The sequence below is a fragment of the Schistocerca cancellata genome, chromosome 2 (assembly GCF_023864275.1).
Source record: "Schistocerca cancellata isolate TAMUIC-IGC-003103 chromosome 2, iqSchCanc2.1, whole genome shotgun sequence".
Lineage (NCBI taxonomy): Eukaryota > Metazoa > Arthropoda > Insecta > Orthoptera > Acrididae > Schistocerca > Schistocerca cancellata.
In genome coordinates, this window is record NC_064627.1 from 300,167,831 (window position 1) to 300,188,865 (window position 21,035).

The window sequence follows — 21,035 nt, forward strand, 5'->3', positions numbered from 1 at the left end:
AATATGAATTTGACCCTCACTACCCCAACAGAAATAATGTCCATCATAAAATCTTTAAAATCAAAAACATCTAGTGGGTATGATGAAATATCAACAAAGTTAATTAAAGAATGTGATTCTGAGCTAAGTAACATATTAAGCTATCTGTGTAACCAGTCGTTTATCATTGGAATATTTCCTGAATGGCTGAAATATGCTGAAGTTAAGCCACTGTTTAAGAAGGGAGATAAAGAAATAGCATCAAATTTCCGTCCAATTTCACTGTTGCCAGCATTCTCAAAAATTTTCGAAAAAGTAATGTACAGTCGTCTTTATAACCATCTTATCTCAAATAACATACTGTCAAAGTCACAGTTTGGATTTCTAAAAGGTTCTGATATTGAGAAGGCTATCTACACTTACAGTGAAAATGTGCTTAATTCATTAGACAAAAAATTGCAGGCAACTGGTATATTTTGTGATCTGTCAAAGGCATTTGACTGTGTAAATCACAATATCCTTTTAAGTGAACTAGAATATTATAGTGGAACAGGAAATGCTGCAAAATGGTTCAAATCTTATATCTCTGGCAGGAAACAAAGGGTGTTATTAGGAAAGAGACATGTATCAAGCTATCAGGCATCATCCAACTGGGAACTAATTACATGTGGGGTCCCACAAGGTTCCATTTTGGGGCCCTTACTTTTTCTTGTGTATATCAATGACCTTTCATCAGTAATATTACCAGATGCCAAGTTTGTTTTGTTTGCTGATGATACAAACATTGCAAAAAATAGCAAATCAAGTGTAGTCTTAGAAAGATCAGCCAATAAAATATTTGTGGACATTAATCACTGGTTCCTAGCCAATTCTTTGTCACTAAACTTTGAAAAAACACACTAAATGCAGTTCAGAACTTGTAAGGGGTGTCCCAAGAGTATATGTCTAACATACGATGACAAGAAGATAGAAGAAGTGGACAGTGTTAAATTCTTGGGATTACAGCTTGATAATAAATTCAACTGGCAGGAGCACACCACCGAACTGCTGAAGCGTCTTAACAAATCTCTGTTTGCTATGCGAATTTTGTCAGACATAGGGGATATAAAAATGAAAAAGCTGGCATACTATGCTTACTTTCATTCCATAATGTCATATGGGATTATTTTTTGGGGTAATTCATCAAGCCAAGCTAAAGTTTTCTGGGCACAAAAACGTGCAGTAAGAATTATATGTGGTGTGAACTCAAGAACATCCTGCAGAAGCCTGTTTAGGGAACTAGGGATACTAACTACAGCTTCCCAATATATTTATTCCTTAATGAAATTTGTCATTAAAAATATATCACTTTTTCAAACCAACAGCTCAATTCATGGAATCAATACTAGAAATAAGAATAATCTTCACAAGGATTTAAAGTCACTTAGTCTTGTACAAAAAGGTGTGCATTATTCAGGAACACACATTTTCAATAACTTGCCAGCAGCCATAAAAAGCTTAACAACCAATGAAATTCAGTTTAAGAGAAGCCTAAAGGATTTATTGGTGGCCAACTCCTTCTACTCCATTGATGAATATCTTAGTAAAACCAACTGATTTGTATATAAGTACAACATAACTTCTGCACAATTTCAGTGCAGTAATGTGTTCACTGAAAATTTATGTGTGTGTGTGTGTGTGTGTGTGTGTGTGTGTGTGTGTGTGTGTGTGTAAGTATAATCTAACTTCTGCACCATTTCAGTGCAGTAATGTGTTCATTGTAAATAAGTATTACAGTAGTTGTGTTACATGTTTATTACCTTATAAATAAATAAAAAACTTTTTATTTTAAATTCAGTGCATTAGTATTTGTAAAATGACTCTTAGTGTTCATTAAAAAATGACGATCATTCCACTTGGGACCTGTGGAATGGTACATTAGCTTATTTGTTTTAGTTGTAAATATTTGACATGTATTGTTGTTTTTCTGACATGTTCCACATCCTGGAGGACCTCCTCACTACGGATCAATGGGAATGAAAGTAAATCTAATCTAAATCTAAACTACTAAAGAAACGAAAGATATCTCTTCCATCGCAGAGCATAGCGCCATTACAGCAGCCATCTTGGCACCATTGCAGGTCGTTTGTGTTACATTTCTATATTGTGCTGAAGACTATGATTGTCACTGTCATTACTCTCAAAACCCTCACCAACGTTTATATCTCTAACCGGACTTCTATCTTTTCGAACACACTCCTGTACCTCTGATTATTTACAGACCAGAAAAACTGGTTTGGGTTCCGGAGAAACGAAGGAACTCTAAGGCTTATCCTTCAAGATAGGTTAAAGACAGCCAAACCGGCGTTTATAACATTTGTGAATTTCGGGTAAGCTTTTAACAATGATGACTGACTATTTGAAATTTTGATAGTAGGGATAAAATAAAGGGAGGGAAAGATTATCGACAGTTTGAACATAAACCAGACTGCAGCTGTAAGAGCTACAGAGGACATGAAAAGGGAGTTGCAGTGGAGAAGGGAATGAGACAATATTGTAGCCAATCACCAATGTTATGCAGTCTCTAGATTGGGCAGGCCGTGAAGAAAACCAAGGGGAAATTTGGAAAATCAATTAGTGTTCAGAGAGGAAAAATAAAAACGTTGAAGTTTGCCGCTGAAACTTTAATTCCGCCAGCGACGACAACGAATGGACTGCGAACGGAATGGACAGTGTCTTGAAAAGAGATTATAAGATGGACATGAAGTAAATCAGAACATAGGTAATGGAATGTAAACGACTTAAATCACGCGGTGCTGAGGGATTTAGATTAGGAAATGTGAAACTAAAGATAGATAAGTTTCTATGTCTTTTAGTAAATCCCCTGTTATTTGGTACAGACGCTTGTGGTTAGTGTGTTACCAGCTCTCGTGAGGTTGCGTGGTCTGTTGCACGTCGCATGGCACTTCGTCACCACGTGGATGTTGTCAGCGTTGTGACCTCACACTTCTCGATGCGCTCACGTGAAGCTGGTGTGATCACACGAGACGCATCACGAACGGAGAACACCGCATGTCTGTGGGCGTCGGATAAACCTCCCTTGTGGTTTTGAGAGCACACACCAGTTCCAACAGGAGCTATTGCTTGGCGTTTGCGTAAGTCTCTGATACAGATGCGGTGTCGTCTGCCTATTATCCTTTGACCTGTTAGCTCACATGCAGCCTGGAAGGCGAGCGTTCACCAGGGACTAGGCTGTAGTCAGCAAGTATGACGGGACTGCTCTTGTTCCGCTATATACATAAACGACATGACCGATAGGGTGAGCAGCAATCTGCAGCTATTTCCTAAAAATAATTTGTAAATTTGTGGTAAGATCTTGTGGGACCAAACTGCTTAGGTCATCGGTCCCTAAGCTTAAACACTACTTAATCTAACTTAAACTAACTTACTCTATGGACAAGACACACACACCTATGCTCGAGGGAGGACTCGAACCTCCGACGGGGGTAGCCGCGCGGACCGTGACAAGACGCCTGAGACCGCGCGGCTACCCCGCGTGGCAGCTATTTTCTGAACAAGCCGAAGTGTACGGGCAAGTGTAGTGGCTGAAAGACGGCAGGAGGATACAGAATTAGTTATACAGAATTTCTATTTGATACGCCGAGTTGCTGCTTATTACAGACATATATAAGCAAATTAGGATAAGTACGAAAAACAATCGTGTAATGTTCGCATACAGTACATTACAGAACTTCATATGGACATACATTATGCACCTTTTCAGATACTTTCCGAAATAAAACACATTAATGTACACTACTGGCCATTAAAATTGCTACACCAAGAAGAAATGCAGATGATAAACGCGTATTCATTGGACAGATATATTGTACTAGAACTGACATGTGATTACATTTTCACGCAATTTGTGTGCATAGATCCTGAGAGATCAGTACCCAGAACAACCACCTCTGGCCGTAATAACGGCCTTGGTACGCCTGGGCATTGAGTCAAACAGAGCTTGGATGGCGTGTACAGGTACAGCTGCCCATGCAGCTTCAACACGATACCAAAGTTCATCAAGAGTAGTGACTGGCATATTGTGACGAACCAGTTGCTCGGCCACTATTGACCAGACGTTTTCAGTTGGTGAGAGATCTGGAGAATGTGCTGGCCACGGCAGCAGTCCAACATTGTCTGTATCCAGAAAGGCCCGTACAGCACCTGCAACATGCGGTCGTGCATTATCCTGCAGAAATGTAGGGTTTCGCAGGGATCGAATGAGGGATAGGTCCACGGGTCGTAACACATCTGAAATGTAACGTCCACTGTTCAAAGTGCTGTCAATGCGGACAAGAGGTGACCGAGATGTGGAACCAATGGCACCCCATACCATCACGCCGGGTGATACGCCAGTATGGCGATGACGAATACACGCTTTCAATGTGTTTTCACCGCGATGTGGCCAAACACGAATGCGATCATCATGATGCTGTAAACAGAAAATGGATTCATCCGAAAAAATGACGTGTTGCCACTAGTGCACCCAGGTTCGTCGTTGAGTACACCATCGCAGGCGCTACTGTCTGTGATGCAGCGTCAAGGGTAACCGCAGCCATGGTCTCGGGGCTGATAGTCCATGCTGCTGCAAACGTCGTCGAACTGTTCGTGCAGATGGTTGTTGTCTTGCAAACGTCCCCATCTACTGACTCAGGGATCGAGACGTGGCTGCACGATCCGTTACAGCCATGCGGATAAGATGCTTGTCATCTCGATTTCTAGTGATACGAGGCCGTTGGGATCCAGCACGGCGTTCCGTAGTACCCTCCTGAACCCACCGATTCCATATTCTGCTAACAGTAATTGGATCTCGAACAACGCGAGCAGCAATGTCGCGATACGATAAACCGCAATCGCGATAGGCTACAATCCGACCTTTATCAAAGTCGGAAACGTGATGGTACGATTTCTCCTCCTTACACGAGGCATCACAACAACGTTTCACCAGGCAACGGCGGTCAACTGCTGTTTGTGTATGAGAATTCGGTTGGAAACTTTCCTCATCTTAGCACGTTGTAGGTGTCGCCACCGGCGCCAACCGTGTGTGAATGCTCTGAAAAGCTAATCATTTGCATACCACAGCATCTTCTTCCTGTCGGTTAAATTTAGCGTCTGTAGCACGTCATCTTCGTGGTGTAGTATTTTAATGGCCAATAGTGTACATTGTTTATTTTCTGTGTTATTCAAACACTGTCATTATTCACAACGTACCACATTAATGTAGAGGAAGTTGAGACGAACAGTTTGACGTAGGTCACTCGTGATCTATCGACTTGGGAAACTACCTCAAATTGGCCTCAAGAACTACCCAAGCTACAGCGCAAGCGCGTCGCCCGAGATTTTCGACATTCTCTCACTCTCTTCGCGCAAACTATTAATCCCAGAGAAAAAAGTCAATAGGAACTTTTTGTAGAAAAATTAATGTGGGCTTCGGTGGCGTGTGATGTTTTCGAGTTATTCAAGAAAAAGGTACAAAAGTGATATTAAATGTGTTCTTCCTCTGAAACCAATCGGAGTAGGACACACGTCCATATGAATTTTTTTGTTTAGAATAACTAATACCAACACTCCTCAAAGTATGTACCTTCCTTGCTCACTCATCCTGTACATACCTAACGTTGCAAAGCGATATGAAATGGGACGAGCATGCAAGAACGGTAGAAGGGACTGTAAATGGTCGACATTGGTTTATTGTGAGACTTTCAGTAAAGTGTGGTTCATCTATAAAGGATACCGCGTGTAGAACACTAGTGCGACCCATTCTTGAGTACTTCTCGAGTGTTTGGGATCCCACCAGGTCGGATTAAAAGAAGACATAGAAGCAATTCAGATGCACGCTGCAAGATTTGTGACCTTAAGGTTCGAACAACATGCGAGTAATATGGCGATGGTTGGTGAGCTCAGATTAGAGACTCTGGAGGTGAAGCGACGACCTTTTCGCGGAACGCCATTGAGAAAATTTACTGCAAACCAGTTATACTGCCGGCAACATACATTTCGCGTAAAGACCGCCAAGACAAATCGAGAGAATTTACGCCTCATACAGATGTTTGAAAGTTGTTAAATTTTAAAAGATGTACGGCAACGTGTGAAGTTCCATCTGACACAATTATGGAATACCTATTGACAGCACAAAACGAGCATGAATTAATTACTGTTCCTACAAATAATAGAAAAAAAATTCTCTGACATCTGCCTGCGAGTTTCAAAACATTCTCTAACGTCTCCTAACAACTATACTTCAATGCTCCTGTACGCAACAGACAACTTATACCACGTGTTGCTGCTGTAGTTGCGTGACCAGCAACACGCTAAAATAATTCGAAAGAAATACTGCGATCCATTCAGCGTGCAATGCATGGTCACAGCTACTGCCATATATTTTTCATATAGAAGTTGAATGAGAAGGAGGGGTTTGGTAACAATCCTTAAGCGGTGTAAAAATGAAAGAAACCAATAAAAACTTTTAGTTTACCATATTCAGAAAACTGATGATTTAAACACTGATAGACTTTACACAGACCTTTCCTTTTGTTCGACCGTATGATTAGCAACAACTTTAATTATTCCACAATGTCTATAAACAATAGTCACCTCTATGGTCACAACAAAGATACGAATATTACTCTCAGTGCATGCAAACACAAATCTGACAAAATCCCTCCAGTGCGCAAGCAAGCAACAACTACGCAAAAGGAAAATTGTCAAAAATCCTCAATTAATACGAAAGCATCCTCCGGTGCTACTAGCACGATCACGGCGAGCTGCGACCACTCATGTCTCCCGGCTTATCTCCACAGCCGGCTGCGTCCGACGACTTTCGACACTTGTCAGCAACTGTTCTGTTCGCTCGCTACTACTCGCGATAATAGTTCGTGGATGCACAACACAGCAGACTCAGTGGCCAACATTCTGAGGAAATATTAACGTCCAACTTTTAGGCTTATAAATAGTCGTTTTCCCCTAGCTGTATTTTAGAATGGATAGGAAAGACACTCCACCATGCACTATATGGCGGCTTGAGGAGTGTATCTGTGGTGTAAAGCAAGTGTACCTCCAGCCGTCGCTTAACTTACGAAAATACTCAAAGCTTTGGTTGTAAGCGTCAGAGGCTCTACTGCTCAGACAGAATTTTCATGTAGCAGTGATTACAAACGAGCAAATTGACGTGCGTACGGAACAAAGGCGGCTCGACTCCACGTAAAACAAATCAAACCAGAAACGAAATATGATTAGGTTTAAGCTGGGGACAACGAGATGATGTGGGGCAGATGAGTAACTTCGGGTAGACAAGCTCTAGGTCTCTGGTTAGAGTATTACCCTAGCTAACCCATCGGGTGAACACTGCCACAACCGTGTAACAGTGGTAACACCGGGAGGCGTCTGATCAACGAAGTTAAGCGCTGTCGGGCTTCACCAGTACTTGGATGGGTGACCGTGCTCGTCCACGGAGCGCTGCTGCCGAGAGGGGTGCACTCCCCCATTGTGAGCAGCTACTTGACTGAGAAGCAGCGGCTCCGGTCACGAAAACAACGGCCGGGAAAGTGGTGTGCTGATCCCATGGTGCTCCATATCCGTATCCAGCGACGCCTGTCGGTTGACGAGAACACGGCAGTCGGTTGGTACCATTATGCATTCCGAGGCCTGTTCGGACGTAATTTAGTTTTAGTTAGTACTGAACTCTGAGTTTAAAATTGTGTACCCTTCACATTATAGAAAAGTTGCTGATCATCTTCTGAGCAATATAGTGGCCAGAGATGAGACGTGAATCGTTTATGATACCCCTCAATCGGAACGACAATCAGTGGAATGGGGACACACAGCTTCGTCAGTAAAGACTGAAACCAAACAAATCTTGACTCCTCGAAAAGTCATATATACGTTCTCTTGGGGTAAACACGGCATAGTATTGGTTCATTTTCAGCAAGAGGTGGAAGTATCGATGAAAATATGTTTACCAGACACGCTTGTTAAACTGCGTTGCTCGGTACTCTATAACTCCACGGAAAACTTACAAACGATATTGATTTGATTCATGATACATTATAAAAAAGACATGTCAGCGTTACTTGTAAGCATCAGAGGCTCTACTGTTCAGACAGAATTTTCATGTAGCAGTGATTACATACGAGCAAGTTGACATGCGTACGGAACGAAGGTGGCTTGTCTTACAGGACCTCGACTGCAGTCAGTTTCACCACCTTCCGTACAGTCATGACCTTGCCCTTAGCGATATCCATTTCTTTTTGCACCTGGTAACGTTCCTTAATGGTCAAAAATTCAATAACGATGACGAGCTCAAAGAACATGTTAACACATCGTTAACAACACAGGCGACAATTTTCTATAAGCACAACGTACAGAACCTTTTCTGATGTTATTAAAAATGATGGGAGCTATGTCGAACGTCAGTTTAAGGTTTGTGTTTTTTTTTTCAATAAAAAGTTTTTTTCTACCCGTTTTGTTTCTATTTCCATCCAGAACTTTCCTTGTGGAAGATCGCGTGGCGCTACCTCCATAAAATATTCAGTGCAGCTCGTGGTCTTGCGGTAGCGTTCTCGTTTCCCGAGCCCGGGGTCCCGGGCTCGATTCCCGGCGGGGTTAGGAATTTTTCTGCCTCGAGGTGACTGGATGTTGTTGTGTCTTCATCATGTTAATTCATCCCCATTACGGTTGGAGGAAGGCAATGGCAAACCACCTCCACTAGGACCTTGCCACGTCGGCGGTGCGGATCTCCCCTATCGTCCCCTACGCTACTCAGAGTATCGAACCTCATCATTGTCGTGTATAAACTGGTAGTACAAGTATTGTGATACCTCTGTATGTTTAGCCGTAAAATTTGTTTAGAATAAGTCTTTCTTAAAAGGTTAGACGTTTAATTTATGAATACACGTTCTTGCGTCAGCTTTAAATATTCAAGTATGAATATACTATGCAAAGTTATTTGTCGTAGTAATAATGACAAATACTTGTATCATAGCAGTGACATTGATGTTATATAGTGACACCCTCGCAGTGCACTTTCACTGAGGTGTCAAAGTCATGGGGCACCTCTTAAAATCATGTCGGGCCTCCTTTTGCCCGGAGTAGTGCAGCAACTTGACGTGACATAGACTTAACAAGTCGTTGGAAGTCCTCTGCAGAAATACCGAGCCATGCTGCCTCTACAGCCGTCCATAACTCCGAAAGTGCAGCGTTTTGTACACGACCAGAACTCTCGATTATGTCCCATAAATATTCGATGGGATTCATGTCGGGCGATCTGAGTGGCCAAATCATTCGCTCCATAATGTTCTTCAAACTAGTCGCGTACAACTGTGGGCCAGTGAAATGGCGCATTGTCATCCACAAAAATTCCATTCATGAATGCCTGCAAATGAACTCCAAATAGCCGAACATAACCAGTTCCAACTAAGTTACTAATAAAATTATTAATTACCTTTTCCAGTCAATGATCGGTTCAGCTGGACCAGAGGATCCAGCGCACTTCATGTAAACACCGCCCACACCATTATGGAGCCACCACCAACCTGGGTCCATGGCTTCTTTGGGTCTACTGTCAGCTCTCACCAATCGAAATCGTGACTCATGTAAGCAGTTTGTCCAAGTCCAACAAATGAGGTCACTGGCCCAGCAGAGGCGCTGCAGGCGATGGCGTGCTGTTAGCAGGGGCACTCGCGTAGGTCGTTGCTGCCGTAGCCCATTAACACCAGATTTCGCTGCACAGTCCTAACGGATACGTCCGTCTTGCGTCCCACACTGATTTCTGCAGTAATTTCACTCAGTGTTGCTTGTCTTTTAGCGCTGACAACTCTACGCAAAAGCCGCTGCTCTCTGTCATTATCTCAGGGCCATCGGCCAACTGCGCCTTCTGTGGTGAGAGATAATGCTTGAAATGGGGTATTCTCGGCATACTCTAGTCACTGTGGATCTCTGAATATTGAACCCCGTAACGATTTCCGAAATTGAATGACTCATGTATGTAGCTCCAACTACCATTTCGCTTTCAAAGTCTGTTAATTCCCGTCGCTCGGCCATGATCACGTCGGAACCGTTTCACATGAAACTCCTGAGTATAAATGACAGTTCTGCCAATACACTGCCCTTTCAAACCTTGTATACGCGATACCGCCGCCATCTGTAAATGTGCATTTTGCTACCCCGTGACTTGTCACTTCAGTGTATAATGGTAGTCTGCATTAACTATTTATTTATACAAGAATAGTTACTGACATAGTCATGTTGCTCAGTCGTTTTGGGCCTATCCTGTGGTTCCCTGCTGACGGAATCAAGATCGTTAGCTGTCAGCGTTTATTGGCCCCTGGAATTACGTAGCTTGTTAAAAAACCTAACGGACGCCAGTGGTCACGATAGAATCGTCGGTGCCGGAGGTGTCCGAAAGAGCAAAATTTCCCACGTGTCGAGCTCCTTCCGCTTCCTTTTCCGCCGAAAACTTCCTGCTTATCTCTCTGCCGCGTACGTCAGCGTTCTGCGGCAAGTCTACCTCCAGCCTGTCGATTCTGGAGGCTTCTAGCACGCTTCTACGCAAAACCATCCATACATTGCTTTAGCGTCAGCATCCCCCTTCCTTCCGCCATGTTCTGTGGATTCCCGGAGCTGTACACTTCCTCTCGCAGCCGATCGCTACAAGAGGCTACACATCAGAATGCGTTTCGAAATGTTGCCGTCACAGTATCAAACTTACATATGCGTAAACAACATACATACTCAATACGCACACCACTGTATCACACTTACACATACGCAAACAACATACATACTCTGGACAAGTAAGTAGCATTTTAATTTTTATCTGAAACAATGGAGAACACACTCGCTGAAATAAATTAAAACAGTTCCAACCTCCCAATTCCGATCAAGGTTTTAGGGATATTTGTTTTTGGTTCTCTGGAAAATGCCGAAACTGGTAAGTTACTACTATACATTTCTAATTCGGAATTCTTCGCTGAAAGAGTTCTAGTAGTACTTGTCGGGAGACACTATTTTTTAGGCATCTTTACGTGCTCACTGTGCGCTCAGGACTGAAAAGAGCGGCATGATGTGATCGACGGGAATACTAGAGACGCTGCCCAACACATCTGTGCAAAGTTTCAAAGGATTTTCTCCGTGGTTTCCATTTCACGCCCGATATGACCACGTAAAGCAAACCTGATTTGCATCCTCGTAGTGGCGCTAATAGCACCACTCTTATGCGACAGGCGCGAAATTGAAATAGGCATCACCTTGCAGACGTAGAAACACACCTACCAACTTTCTTTTTTGTCGCACAACTCCTTCTCGGTGCTGACATTTTTTTTTCCGTCAGCGTATTTCGCAAATACGCCGCAACAGTGCAGAGGGTTGACCCGCTTCCACCAGTTAACATTTCCTTCACAACAGCAAGCCAATTACATTGTTTATAGTGATCTGGTACATCGAGGAAGCCATGATGGAAATAAAAGAAAGGTTCAGGAGTGGAATTAAAATACAAGGTGAAAGGATATCAATGATACGATTCGCTGATGACATTGCTATCCTGAGTGAAAGTGAAGAAGAATTAAATGATCTGCTGAACGGAATGAACACTCTAATGAGTACACAGTATGGTTTGAGAGTAAATCGGAGAAAGACGAAGGTAATGAGAAGTAGTAGAAATGAGAACAGCGAGAAACTTAACATCAGGATTGATGGTCACGAAGTCAATGAAGTTAAGGAATTCTGCTACCTAGGCAGTAAAATAACCAATGACGGACGGAGCAAGCAGGACATCAAAAGCAGATTCGCTATGGCAAAAAAGGCATTTCTGGCCAAGAGAAGTCTACTAATATCAAATACCGGCCTTAATTTGAGGAAGAAATTTCTGAGGATGTACGTCTGGAGTACAGCATTGTATGGTGGTGAAACATGGACTGTGGAAAAACAGAAGAGAATCGAAGCATTTGAGATGTGGTGCTATAGACGAATGTTGAAAATTAGGTGGACTGATAAGGTAAGGAATGAGGAGGTTGTACGCAGAATCGGAGAGGAAAGGAATATGTGGAAAACACTGATAAGGAGAAGGGACAGGATGATAGGACATCTGCTAAGACATGAGGGAATGACTTCCATGGTACTAGAGGGAGCTGAAGAGGGCAAAAACTGTAGAGGAAGACAGAGATTGGAATACGTCAAGCAAATAATTGAGGACGTAGGTTGCAAGTGCTACTCTGAGATGAAGAGGTTAGCACAGGAAAGGAATTCGTGGCGGGCCGCATCAAAAAAAAAAAAAAAGGGATCTCGTGCCTCGCAAAAGCGTGGAGCAGACTGGCTCTCAAAGGGACGCGTTTCATGATTTCGTACAGCTAAGAAAAAGAGAACTGTTACAGAGTACTCGGCAGAAGGGTTAACGTTTTACTCCCTGTCCATATTTCGTGTAAAGGTAATTGAAAAGACTCCTGAACCTTCCCTGAAATATTTTTCATGTGATCAACGTGCTAATTGGCTCACAGCACTCAGCCCAATATATGGCCCTCCTTCCGGCAGTTGTCTGATGGACAGTGTCCAAACTGGTTATAGCTTCGCAGACGCAAGTACTGTCTGTTTATACTTCAACGAGCTCGTTGGACAGGCCTTGAAGACCCAAGGGATGTAGACCAGTCGCTGTGTCATCCTCTGCCTTGTGACGTCATTCTGTTGCTGTATGGAGTGGCACGTGATTAGCAAACAGCTCTCCGGTCGTTTTGCCGACTTTCCAGACCGTGGAGCTACTACTTCTCGTTCAAGTAGCTCCTCAGTTGGCATCGCGGGGCGGAGTATATACACTCCTGGAAATTGAAATAAGAACGCCGTGAATTCATTGTCCCAGGAAGGGGAAACTTTATTGACACATTCCTGGGGTCAGATACATCACATGATCACACTGACAGAACCACAGGCACATAGAGACAGGCAACAGAGCATGCACAATGTCGACACTAGTACAGTGTATATCCACCTTTCGCAGCAATGCAGGCTGCTATTCTCCCATGGAGACGATCGTAGAGATGCTGGATGTACTCCTGTGGAACGGCTTGCCATGCCATTTCCACCTGGCGCCTCAGTTGGACCAGCGTTCGTGCTGGACGTGCAGACCGCGTGAGACGACGCTTCATCCAGTCCCAAACATGCTCAATGGGGGACAGATCCGGAGATCTTGCTGGCCAGGGTAGTTGACTTACACCTTCTAGAGCACGTTGGGTGGCACGGGGTACAAGCGGACGTGCATTGTCCTGTTGGAACAGCAAGTTCCCTTGCCGGTCTAGGAATGGTTGAACGATTGGTTCGATGACGGTTTGGATGTACCGTGCACTATTCAGTGTCCCCTCGACGATCACCAGTGGTGTACGGCCAGTGTAGGAGATCGCTCCCCACACCATGATGCCGGGTGTTGGCCCTGTGTGCCTCGGTCGTATGCAGTCCTGATTGTGGCGCTCACCTGCACGGCGCCAAACACGCATACGACCATCATTGGCACCAAGGCAGAAGCGACTCTCATCGCTGAAGACGACACGTCTCCATTCGTCCCTCCATTCACGCCTGTCGCGACACCACTGGAGGCGGGCTGCACGATGTTGGGGCGTGAGCGGAAGACGGCCTAACGGTGTGCGGGACCGTAGCCCAGCTTCATGGAGACGGTTGCGAATGGTCCTCGCCGATACCCCAGGAGCAACAGTGTTCCTAATTTGCTGGGAAGTGGCGGTGCGGTCCCCTACGGCACTGCGTAGGATCCTACGGTCTTGGCGTGCATCCGTGCGTCGCTGCGGTCCGGTCCCAGGTCGACGGGCACGTGCACCTTCCGCCGACCACTGGCGACAACATCGATGTACTGTGGAGACCTCACGCCCCACGTGTTGAGCAATTCGGCGGTACGTCCACCCGGCCTCCCGCATGCCCACTATACGCCCTCGCTCAAAGTCCGTCAACTGCACATACGGTTCACGTCCACGCTGTCGCGGCGTGCTACCAGTGTTAAAGACTGCGATGGAGCTCCGTATGCCACGGCAAACTGGCTGACACTGACGGCGGCGGTGCACAAATGCTGCGCAGCTAGCGCCATTCGACGGCCAACACCGCGGTTCCTGGTGTGTCCGCTGTGCCGTGCGTGTGATCATTGCTTGTACAGCCCTCTCGCAGTGTCCGGAGCAAGTATGGTGGGTCTGACACACCGGTGTCAATGTGTTCTTTTTTCCATTTCCAGGAGTGTATATTGTTTTGACTTGAGACAACTAAATTTCTCGCATATGACGCAACGTACGAAAAAAATGTTCTAGATGAAAAGTTAATATTCATAAAGGAGACAACTATTTGTGTTACAGCTGGTTACCTCCTAACAACCCATGCTGCGTGGTCGGGTTCAACATTGTTCATATAGGCTCTACCAAGACAAGTACCCTCACGGACACCAACCACATCACCCAATATTTCACGCCCTTTTGGGTGTTTGTGCGATCATGGGTCTTTTCAAGCAGATTAACACGCAGGGTGATGGGGGACGGTGCGTACACCAGATTTGGAGGACCGGGTTCTACAGAGTACTGATACGAACCCTAGTACAAGCTCCAGGCAAGTGGCTCTCCAACATGGAGTAAGCCAAAGTGCGATTATGTGTATCCTGCATGACAACCGCTGCTATACCTATCACTTGCAATCCAATGGAGACAAGTTTGAACATCTGTTGTGACGTGGATGCGATAAAACTCTGCAGCTCTGTGTGTGTTCCAGGACGATATGTTGTCGTTGCACGCACACCGTCTATTTTCGGACACATATTCTGAAAGCAGCATGACTAAAACACAACGAGCAAAGATTATCTAAAATTTTTAGAGAAACCAGATCGCAGTTACAAGAATTGGTGAACATAAACTGGGAGCAGTAGTTGGGAAGAAAGAAACGTAGGTCTGTAGCCTGTCTCCGATGTTATTCATTATATACACTGAGCAAACACTAAAGGAAGAAAAGAAGATCGGAAATGGAAGTAAAGTTCAGGGAGACGAAATAACATCTCGGAGGTTTGATTACGACACTGAAAATCTGACAGACACGACAAAGGACTTGAAAGAGCAACTGAAGGGCAGAATAGTCTCTGGAAAAGAGTTTACGAGTTGAACATCAAAAAGTAAAACAAGGGTAACAGAAGGTAATGGAATTAAATCAGGTGAGGAATTAGATTAGGAAATGAGACACTGCAAGAAGTAGACGAGTTTTGCTGTTTAGGCAGCAAAATAATTGACGAAGGTCGAAGTAGACAGAAAATTAATTGCAGACGGGCCATAAAAAGGGGAGCATTTTTGAAAAATATAAATTTGTTAACAGTGAATACAAATTTAAGCATTACGAATTCTTTTTTGCAGGTACTGGTCTCGAGTGTCCTCTTGCACTGAAATAATACTTGTATATACATTAACAGTTCGAGAAGATGTGAATAGAAGCTTTTGAAATGTGCTGCTGAAGAACAATCTTAAAGATTAGATGCGTAGATCGAACAACTAATTAGGAGGTACTGAAATGAATTGGGGACAAAAGAAATTTATAGCACAACTTTACTACAAGAAGGGAACATATTTTGAGACATCAAGGGATAGTTCGTTCTGTAGTGGTGCGCCGTCGTGTTGAAATAATATCCTCTCGCCGACAACAAGTAGTACAGTCTACAAGAACTGTAGCAGCAAGTCTCGGAGGAGCACCAGGTAACGTGGAGAGTCAAACGAGGAGGCAGCGAATAAGCTACGTTGTTAAGCGGTGTAAGCTGTATATGTCCATAACACAATAAATGTACATTTCCGACCATTGGTTTCCTATTTCTATATAATCGTTTGTGAACCCACCCACCTGTTTCAAACTGACCCAAAAGGTTTGAGATACCCTGTATGTTAGGCGGTGTTTCTCCCAACTGTGCTTCTATGTTTGTTTACAGATATGCTGCAGGGTCCTAAATGCTATAGAGTACACTAGTTTTTGTAACTGTGAAACCAATCGTTTACTGAATACGTCTTGCTGTACAAATGAAGGTCAAATTTAATCTGAAATGCATTTCCAAAAAAGCGCTGATTCGCAGTCAGCAGAATGAACTGTGCCATGATACAATAAGGAAAGATGCCACCAGCTCAAGTTGTGTAGGCTCTTCACAAACGAAATTAATCCAGCTGGTAACATAATGTGTAGTACCCCACTAACTTTCTCTGTACTTACTTAACTCTTTCGTATACGTTGGGTAGGGATTGAATTATATACTTAGTTACGCTGCTCTAGAAACCCACGCGGAAAAACACGAAAGGTAGAGTGAAGAATTAACTGTACATATAATGGATACTCTCAATACGCAAAGGGTAAAACGATTTAAGGCATGTTTATTACATTTTCTAACTGTTGGACTTTCGCGACAACGTGATTACAACAGTAACTCACAAGAGTGAGAAGAAATTGTGAGTTGGACGGAACTGTATTACAGTATTACAGAAAATGTAGATATAGTCTTAAATCTTTCATAACAGCAACTCGCATAAACCTAGCCGGCAAACTGTGAGTTCAGGCCACGTGATTCATGGGGCTGAAAAAAAAAGGAGCACTCACTCATAGCGGCGTAAGAAAAGCTTTGAGCTTAGTACGGCTTGACACCTACTCCTTCACACTAGGTAGGTCTGATGATTCCCCAGTTAGACATGCAGCCAATGGTTCATTATTCATTTAAACAAGTTTCACCATAAACGCTACTGAACAGTAACTGAATTGCAACATGATTGTAGGAAAGTAGCAAAATAACAAACTAAAGTGCATTTGCAGGCAATACTTGCAACTCCTTAGCATCCTGCAGCTCCGCTATTTACATTATGTCCCTCTCATAGGGCCCGAGCTTTGCTAATCATCTGTGGCCGTAAACACCCAGTCACAGGTTTTCGAACCACGGGCGACTCTCGCCTCAAAAAGTTTCTTCACCCAAGCGACCAGCGATATGTTTCCCACATAGTTTATGGAGTATTAGTATATGCTTGCTGTAAAAATGTGCAAAATGATGGCGGTAACGGAGGCCAGCTTGTGGTCCGTCTTGTAAGGTCAGCACCTTGCGAGGGGCGTGGCCAAAGTAAGGGTTGCGCAGTTCAGACCACGGAAATGATCTGCTTATCTAGGAGATTTCCATTGACACTATATCCGTGTTGCAGATAACTCTTTAGTTAAGAACAAGAATAGTGTAACACTCTCTCTGCAAGTTACTGCAAACATCATTATTGGCTGCTGACATAATCGTATTGGAGTATGGTGTCATTGTGGTGGATGATGCGATTCAGGTCTATAGCAGAAATGTCGCTAACATGATTAATACATACCCCAGTCTCTCTGTTGGTAGTGATGCCTGTACTGTCGCTAGTATATATCCATACGGCCTAAGTGGCGTGGCGTGGTTTGAAATCCATCTAGGACGTTTGTCATCTGCCAAAGTACTCGGAGCTCATGGTATAGAAAAATTGTACTTAAAACGAATGTGGAGTTACTATAGGTCTTAGGAGATGGCGTTTCTTAGGATATAGGCAACACGTTGATAATAAATAGGTTATGTCTCGATAGTACGACATAAGACACAAATCGCTAGGTGTCAAATCATTGAACTGATACACAATAGATGGCATTTCACGATATCAGTAATCAGCTTTTGGAAACGATAGATCACATAGAGTGAATAATTTTGTTTGTTTGTGAAAGTATTCTCCTTTGTAAGTCATGCACTACAGTGGGGCTTGTTGGTCTTGCTACTTAAAGCACCGCGCGCTATTCACAGTTTTTTTGCTCTGATTCTCGGCCTTCAGTTCGCACTACCAGTTGCTCATGTTTATATGCGAGATTCTGAATCCAGCAAGAGCTATGAGTCATTTGAGACAACTGGTATGTTTGTGTGTTACAGTTATACAGAGTGGTCCGGAGAACAGAGTTCCAGGAAACAAAGAAACGCAGCAGAGCAAAGGAAAAACGATACGAACCAGACTATAGTAGATGTTGAAAGTGACCACCATTCATCCCTTCGCACTTTTGAGCCCTGGTCAGCAAGTTGCTTAAGGCGGATCGAAGCTGGACTGCTGGAAGCGCTGGAGTCTCCTCTGAAATGTTCTGCTGCAGTCGCGATACACAGACCTGAGGACTCCGCACAGAAAGTAGTCGCACACTGACAGACCAGGTGACCTTGGTGGCCAGCTAGGGCCGCGACCCGACTGACCTCCGCTAACAGCTCTGTCAGCCGTGAAGACTGAGTAAATGTGCTCTGCCGGCTATATGGGTAGTTGCTCCATCCCGTTGGTAGCAACTGTAGGCCACGGGGTGTGGTTATATGCATACATTCACATCCAGTCGTATCCACTCGTCTGGGCCACTTTTGTTTGCCCCACCTTGTATAACTAGTAAGATGTGTGCAGTTGTACAATTAATTTTCAGAACAATACGGATGTCTCATACATATAACTCACAAACAGTGGGCTACAAAAGACATGTTCCTTGATTAGATTATGTTACGTTAGAGTCAGATTTCGTTCTATTGACTGAAAAATGAGAAGATTCTCGTGGGTGTGGAATATGTCAGAAAGTGTAACATAAAAAATATAAAACATTTGAGTATAATACTTACTACCCTGATAATTTGTCAGGAGATTGTCAAAACAGGTGAATACATTGAACTGAGACTGCTAATATTTACAGAAATAATACACTGTCAGAATGAAACATTGTTATGTACTTTTAATAAATTTATCATACACAAAATGTCTAATCTTGACTGTTGTGACCATGAATGTTGTGACCAAGTGCTGTCAAAACTGAAATCTAACACACATTTTCACTTAAGCTTGTCTAACAGTTCCTGTTAAGATATTCCTCTATAGAGTAGAAGGAGCTGCCTATCAAAAAGTCGTTCAGATTCTGTTTACACCGTGCTTTATCTGATGCCAAGTTTTTAATGGTTGCTGGCAATTTATAAAATGTATCTTCCTGAATATTGGATCCCTTTTTGGTTCAATGTAAGTGATTGTAGATCCTTATGTACATTGTTCTTATTCAATTATTAGTATGTATTGAGCTACTGGATGCAAATAGAGATATATTTCTTGCAACAAATTTCATTAAGGAATAAATGAACTGAGAAGCAGTAGTTAGAATACAAATTTCCATGAAAAGGTTTCTACATGATGTTCTTGAATTTACACCACTAATGATTGTTGCATGCTTCTGAGCGCTAAAAACTTTTCCTCGGTTTGATGAGTTAACCCAGAATATGATCCCGAATGACATAATAGAATGAAAGTAAGCAAAGCATGCACGATTTTTTTATATTTATGTCTGCTACGTCTGATATCAAATACACACTTGTTTAGGCGTTTCAGCAATTCTTTGTTATGCCTTACTAACCTGAATTTATTATCGAGTTGTAAACCCAGAAATTTAACACTGTCAACCTCTTCGATCTGCATCTCTTCATATGTTATGCATATGCTGAAATGAAGTCTCTTACAATTTCTGAACAGCATATAGTGGGTCTTTTCCGAGTTTAATGACTGACAATTTGCTTTAAACCACTTATTAATGTCAGTGAAAATTTGATTAACAGCTATTTCTAAATCTGTACTTCCTACTTATTGCAATGTTTGTACCATCTGCAAACAAAACAAACTTATCATCTGGAAATGTAGCACACGAGAGGTAATTAATGTACAGAAGAAAAAGCAACGGACCCAAGATGGAACCTTGAGGAACACGACATGTAATTAATTTCCAGTCAGATGAAGACTGACTGCTTACTGCACAGATATTTCGCAACGACATACATTGTTTCCTGCTACTTAGATAAGATTAAAACCATTTCAGAGCATTGGCGGTGACACCATAATATTCTAATTTAATTAAGAGAATGCTGTGATTTACACAGTCAAAGGCTTTTGACAGGTCACAGAAAATGCCAGTAGCCTCTAATTTATTGTCTAATGAATTAAGTACTGTCTCACTGTAAGTATAAATGGCTTTCTCTATATTAGAACCCTTAGGAAACCAAACTGTGACTTGGACAATGTATTATTTACGGTACAATATTTTCAAATATTTTTGAAAAAGGTGGCAAAAATGAAATTGACAGATAGTTTGATGGTATCTGTTTACCCCACTTCTTGTAAAGAGGCTTAACATCAGCATACTTTAGCCAGTCTGGAAATGTTCCGCTGATAAGGTATTGGTTACACAAATAACTTAAGATAGAACTCAACTCGCATGAGCACTTGATTAACTTCGTTGATATGTTATCATAGCAGCAAATAGAAGATTTTATGATGTATTCTACTTTCTTGGGAGACGTGAGTGTCATTTCCATTTTACTGAAGTTATTTTTAAAGACTGGTCTCAGATACTCCATTCACCGAAGCTTGACAAAAAATGAACGTGTTTTACTACGCCTGTCAAAGTTTGTCACTGTGGACTTAAAATGTAACTATAATTTGAATGTTTTCCTTAATTTCTCATTGGGCTTGAATTTCCGTCATTACGCCGGAGGAAACATACGAGCAGCACAGAGTCAGAAGGAAAGGCTTTCAGGGCCTGTGTTTACTATAGTTAAAACTCCCTGGCGGAGAGGCCGTGACCCATCTATAAAACCGTTCACTGACGTTATAGCTGCAGATTTTTCTGGAGATGTCAAGCGCAACGATACATCAGAGAGTACATTTCTATATCGACCAAGGCATCTGAGTGTGTTAGTTTTAATTGAAGAGCTACTGCTGTGCGTATTACATTCTCGTCGCTTGTTGGTCCGGGACAGCTCATAGGTGCTCGCAGAATAGGAAAGCGAGAAGCATCGGCTGAACGAGGGCTGGGAAGCAGTCTGACCATTTTTCAGTGAACCAAGTAATCCAGCACTTAGGCGACGTTGCTTAACGAATTTGTGGGAGAACAGTATCACTTTCATTGGACAAGGATTACAGCTAAAAGTCATTTCTTCATGTTTAACCGTCTCAATCAGTAAAATCAGTAACATCTAC